Source organism: Rhinopithecus bieti, unplaced genomic scaffold (assembly GCF_001698545.2).
Source record: "Rhinopithecus bieti isolate Rb0 unplaced genomic scaffold, ASM169854v2 scaffold_54265, whole genome shotgun sequence".
Lineage (NCBI taxonomy): Eukaryota > Metazoa > Chordata > Mammalia > Primates > Cercopithecidae > Rhinopithecus > Rhinopithecus bieti.
The window spans coordinates 121663-128388 of record NW_016821017.1 but is presented as its reverse complement, the minus strand read 5'-3'; positions in this window follow the sequence as shown (position 1 = coordinate 128388).

Below are 6726 nucleotides of genomic sequence, written 5' to 3'. Positions count from 1 at the left end.
ATTGGGCAGTGAACAAAGGCAGCAACTTAAAATCATTTGTGGGGCTCAGCACATATTATTGATCTCTGCTCTGAAATTAAAGGTAATTTGTTCCTTAGGATTGAGCTGAATTTGCACCCGATCTGCCTTGGACAGTAATCATCTGTCCCTATTGTCTTGTTTTCATAATTGGTCATGCTCCTTTCATTCTCAAGAGAGTCCCAGTTTGAGCAGTAAATTAAGTGGTTACTCTGCTTAAGATCTTTAAATGAGAGTGATCCCATGGGTGGGCTGACTCTGAACTAGGTATCGTGAAACAGAAAGTAAGGCTTTCCAGGCAGGTGTGGCTGGAGGCCAGTGGGACCCGACGTGGAGCGTCTGGAGGGCAGAGAACCTCAGGTGGATGGGAAAGGAAGGCAAGGTAAAGGGCAGGTGGGGTGTCAAGAGAGGGTCAGGTGCTAGGTAGTTAAGAGGACAGTGGCGAGATCAGAGTGGAATGTTTGAATTTAATATTTCAGAGATGGAGCAGCTAAGGATAATGGTGCGGCCCAGGTTTTGACCATAGGCACAAGAGGGAGAAATGGAGGCAAATGGAGGCCTGATTGTGTTTGGGGACAGGAATTGGACACTGGGGAGACACACGGATGGGGTTTGTCTCTACTCTTGTATTCTTTTCAAATGTTGAATCTTGTAACTGTATTAACTATTTTAAAAATCTACAAGTAAAATTAAAATGTAAAGGATTCCAGGCTACCTTGTCCATTGATTATTCTAGGTCAACAGTTGAAGCATTTTATCAAGTTTTTAAAACCCCATTATAAAACAAATGGCCTTTAAACATTTGAAAACATGCTCAACTTCATTCATTTAAAGAAAAAGAATGCAAATCTGAGCCACAATGAAATACCTTTCAGATTGGCAGATATCAAGAAATTTTCCAACAGTGAGAGAAGAGGGCAACGGGCCCTCATACATCTACTTGCAAGTGAGATGCAGATAAGCACAGCCTTGATGGGGCCGGTTTGGCTGTATTTATATAACTTTAAAATGGACATACCTGGCCAGGTGCAGTGGCTCACGCCTGTAATCCCAGCACTCTGGAAGGCTGAGGCAGGTGGATCACTTGAGGCCAGGAGTTCAAGATCAGCCTGGCCAACATGGTGAAACCCCATCTCTACTAAAAAAATACAAAAGTTAGCCAGGCGTGGTGGCTATAGTCCCAGCTACTTGGGAAGCTGAGCCATGAGAACTGCTTGAACCCGTTAGGCAGAGGTTGTGGTAAGCCCAGATTGCACCACTGCACACTCCAGCCTGGTGACAGAGCAAGACTCTATCTCAAAAATAAATAAAAATAAATAAATAAATAAATGAAATGGACATACCTTTTGGCAACAGCAACTCTTTATCTGGAAAGTTATCTTACACTCCCACCTGTGGACAAAAACAGAGATGTGGTTTGGGACAGTTACTCACCTCCCTGTGCTTATGTCACAGTTATAGTGAGAATTAAATGATACATGGGAAGGATTTTAACAAGGGCCCGGCACATGGTAAGCATTCAGGAAATGCTGGCTGTTATCATCAGAGCATTGTTCATGGTGGCAAAACATTGGAAACAACCTGAATGTCCATGAATAAAGGACTGATTTTAAAAAAAGAAAGAAAAACAAGTTTTGTCTCTACTTTGGAAAGCCATGAAACTTTTAAATAGAATGGGATATTCTTTAAATGGTGCTATTGAATGATTTTTTTAGAAATATTGTTAGGGGAGGGAGAGCATCAGGAAGAACAGCTAATATCTGCTGGGCTTAATATCTAGGTGACAGCAAACCACCATGGCACACATTTACCTATGTAACAAACCTGCATATCTGGCATATGTACCCCTGAACTTAAAATAAAAGCTAAATAAAAAAAAAGGTTTTTAAATTTTTTAAAAAGAAATATTGTTAAGTAGGAAAAAGGGAAAGTGTAGAAGAGTGCTTATGGCTGTCATCATGCCCGTGTAGAGGGTGCCTATGGGTACGGTATGGTCTCTCCAGCGAAGAGGTCACAGAAACTGGTCAGAAACTGGTTACAGTGATGCTTCCTGGAAGGGGAACTTGGAGGTCGGGGCTCAGGGAACTCTGACTTCTTGTACCTTTTATACTGTCCACCATGCAGAGGTATTCCCTATTCAAGAACAATTAAATAAATTCCACTTCTGGGTATATACCCAAGAAAACTGAAAGCCAGGATTCAAACAGATAGTTTGAATTATATGCCAATGTGCATATCAGCATTCTTCACAATAGCTAAAAGGTGGAAACAACCTAAGTATTCATCGACAGATGGATAAATAAAATGTGGTATATACATACAATCGCGATTCAGCCTTAAAAAGGAATGAAATTCAGACACATGCTACAACATGAATGAACTTAAGGACATCATGCTAAGTGAAATAAGCCAGACACAAAAGGACAAATACCGTATGAGTCCACTTCTAGAAGTACCTAGAATTGTCAGATTTATAGGTACAGAAAGTAGATTAATGGCTACCAGGGCCTGGGGCAGTGGGAAATGGGGAGTTAATGTTTAATGGGTACCAAGTTTCAGTCAGGAATGATGAAAAAGTTCTGGAAATGGATGGTGGTGATGGTTGTATTATACAACAATGTGAATATAATTAATGCCACTGAATTGTACATTCAAAAATAGTTAAAATGGTCAATCTTATGCTTATTTTGCCATAAAAGGAAATCATGTAAAGAAAATCAGATAAAGAAATAAAAATATTCCTTTATCACTTTGATTGGAGCTATGTTAAACGTAGATTAATCACAAAGAGCTGTGTTGTATGAGCAACAACAAAGAACAGTCCTATCCAAAAAAGGGCTTTTGTTCTCCAAATTCTGGCATTTAGACCTGCTCTGCTTTGCTGGCTGGCTTTTTGGGAGTTCATGTTTCTGAGCAGGGATGAAAGGCTGAACCAGGACCAGGGGAAGAGGGTAGCTTCATCCAAGATGGAGGAGAAGTGGGCAGGAAAGAGATGATGGGTGGGGGCAGAAGCAGAGAAATTCCCATGGGGCCATGAGGATGAGATAAATGGGGCGGGTGTACGAAAGGGATTCTGACGGGGTGGAGAAAGTTGGCCTTTGAGGGGAATAAAAGAGGAGTTACAGCAGGAACCTGTAAAACAATCACCATGTTCCACTGGTGAGCTGGAGATCACAAACATGTAGTTTTCCTATTCCTCTCGCCTCTTCTCTTCCAGGCAACAACCCTGAAGGGGTTGAGGACCCTGGTTAGCTAAATGAGTGAGGAAGAATGGAAACCAGGGACTCCCCATCCAGACCACCATCCACCATGGGCCTCTGTTCTTTAGCAGCACCAGAAGAGGCTCCACTCCAAGTCAGGATTGAAGTGGTATCATTAGATAAGGCTGGAAATTATAATCATTAAAATGAGACTGAGACCAACGGTGGCTGGAACAATCTTGTGACTTGCCTAAATTTCATTCAGGGGCAAAGCAAGAGCTACTCCCACAGAATAAATGTAAAAGAGGCTGGGTGCAGTGACTCATGCCTGTAATCTCAGCATTTTGGGAGGCTGAAGTGGGTGGATCACCTGAGGTCAGGAGTTCAAGACCAGCCTGGTCAATATGGTAAAACCCCATCTCTACTAAAAACACAAAAATTAGCCAGGGATGGTGGTGTGTGCCTATAACCGCAGCTACTCAGGAGGCAGAATCGCTTGAACCCAGGAGGTGGAGGTTGCAGCAAGCCAAATATTGTGCCACTGCACAATTAAGACTCCATCTTAAATAAATAATAATAATAAATGTAAAAGAGCATTAAGAGCAAAAATCAAGCTGCTTTCTGATTTTACCCCATAAATTATGTTTATTCAATGGAACAGTGCACAATATTAGCTTTAGTTGTAAATTAATATGCATCTGTTAAATAACCTTCTATCTGACTTTGGATTTTAAGCTTTCTGAGGTCAAGGACCATGTGCTGTTTAACCCCACACTGTTCCCACAGCCTGGCAGGCTGCCTCAAATGTACACAGGGGTCACTGAGATGGCTGCTGACTGAATTGCTGACTAAGAGGGACTGTCCCACATCAGGCAGCCCATGCCATTTCTGTGCTCACACGGTGCCCAACACAGAGCAAGGAATCATAAGTCCTGGGTGGCTTGAATTGACTCTTCCTGAAAAAGAGTCTGTGATCTAGGAAGTCCAATATAAAATGATGTTGCAGATTGCCTAGACTTAGAGTAAGAGGCGCAGAAAGGAAGTAGGCATGGATGGTAATTTTGTTTTTCCATCAGGGCTGCTCTCACTCTGGAGTAAGGACAGGAAGGTTAAGACACAAAAGTGGGACTCAGCCCAACCCAGCTTATGTCCTATGATACCAGAAGGGAGCATTGCAATGACCTATTAAACCTCAAACCAAGCGGAATCCATTTTTGAGTAAGAGACTCTTACAGGGCTCCTGTCCTCAAAACTATATAAAATTGTCCAAATTATGTACTTCTGAGATAATAAATTAGCAGAAGCAGCACACAGCCCACCTCTTAAGATAGGGAAGTAGGCCGGGTGCAGGGGCTCATGCCTGTAATCCCAGCACTTTGGGAGGCCGAGGCGAGTGGATCACGAGGTCAGGAAATCGAGACCATCCTGGTTAACACGGTGAAACCTCATCTCTACTAAAAATATAAAAAATTAGCCAGGCGTGTTGGCGGGAGCCTGTAGCCCCAGCTACTAGGGAGGCTGAGGCAGGAGAATGGCGTGAACCTGGGAGGCAGTGCTTGCAGTGAGCCGAGATTGCGCCACTGCACTCCAGCCTGGGCGACAGAGTGAGACTCCGTCTCAAAAAAAAAAAAGAAAGAAATAGGGAAGTAGATCTCAAGTAGCTCAAGAAACAAAGTTTTCTACAGATGAAGGATGAAGGAAGGAAACCCAAGACCAGTTGATTCTGGTTTGGGAAATGATAACATTGGAGAACACACTCTACTATCTGTTTCTTGTGACATCCTTTGTGCTAAAGTTATCTCCTTTGTTGACATGGCCACCATCCCTACTTCTAGTGCACTGGAGGTAAAAGAGATGTATGAGTGTCTCCATTGCTAAGTGTTTGGTTACTCCCTCCTGGGAGATAAACTTGACTGGAGTAGGTGTGGGCAGGCATTCAGTCAAGCAACAAGCCACTCACTGAGTGCCATCAATGGGGTGGGAAAAGATGACTCTCCTTAGACTGGTCCATCCAAAATAAAGGAAGTGGGGAGAGCGTACCTGGGTGGTCTTCAGGGTACTCCTGGAAACATCCCTCAGCTCATGAGCTCACAGCTGAATTCCAAATCCTGGGATGCCTGCTTGGAGGGAGAGTAAAACACCATTTCTCAGGGACAGACGCCCACAAAGCTAGGGGCACTGGGTTTCTAAGTCAGTATTTCATCACGGGCTGGAGGACCCTTTTTTCAGAAAGTCAGCTGATCTCCGGGACTCCTGATACATAAGAACTATGCAGTCTGTTTTTTTTTTTTTTTTTTTTGAGGCAGAGTCTCGCTCTGTCGCCCAGGCTGGAGTGCAGTGGCCGGATCTCGGCACACTGCGAACTCCGCCTCCCGGGTTCACGCCATTCTCCTGCCTCAGCCTCCCCAGTAGCTGGGACTACAGGTGCCCGCCACCTCGTCCAGCTAGTTTTTTGTATTTTTTTTAGTAGAGACGGGGTTTCACTGTGTTAGCCAGGATGGTCTCGATCTCCTGACCTCGTGATCTGCCCGTCTCGGCCTCCCAAAGTGCTGGGATTACAGGCTTGAGCCACCGCGCCCGGCCTGCAGTCTGTCACTTCTAGGGAGAGAGATGGGGACTAGCTCTGGTTTCTCATGCATTCCTTCCCTCTCACTCCCTAAAGACCTCAGGAAACAAATCCTTGGTAATGATGCCTTCTTGGAACCAGAAAGCTTAGTTGAAGTGTGGATTCTTATACAAGTCGAATGTTTTCTGGACTCCTAGAAGACTCAGAGGAAACACCATAAGTAAACCTTATTGAATTGGAAGAAGTGTGAAGTACTATCAACCACTGTGACTTCTATGGCTCAAGAACATGGCATTTAGGTAGTTAGACCTCTGCACAGGGGTCAACTAGATATAGGTCTCAGTCCCTGACTTTAGAAGTCTGACATTTCACAGATGTGCACACACTACACGCTCCCCTCACAGAGGAAACTGGAGTAGGGGGACAGAGCAGAACAAAATCGCAACACTACTACAGAACAACCTCGTCATTCCGTTACTTGTCCTTTGCTATGTTGGAATAGTTACAGATTAATTTCAACAATCAGATCACTCCTTATCTTTCCTGTAAGTCTTGTACAGGCCTTTAGCAAAACAATAAAATTCTCACCTGACTCTCGGTGGGCTGGGGAACCTGCCTATACTATTCAGTTGGTTCACTCACATCCCCAAACCAGAACCTACAACCATTCTGTAACTTTTATTTATGTAAAATCCACTCTACTCACCCCAGTGCAGTGGCCTGTGGCTCCTGGGCCCTGACTCCAATTCCTTTAGGGTGGACCTTGCAGTTGGAACCATCCACCTCTCGTTTTTTCTACCTCTGCTATTAACATAGCCCCTCCTCTATTGCCTCGCCAACTATTTTCAAACCAAAAAGTCTTTGTCTATTCATAGCCACTGTAAAAGTAACATTCATTTTTCTGTTTTTTAAACTAATGTCTGCGTCTTCAGTGGTTCTCAC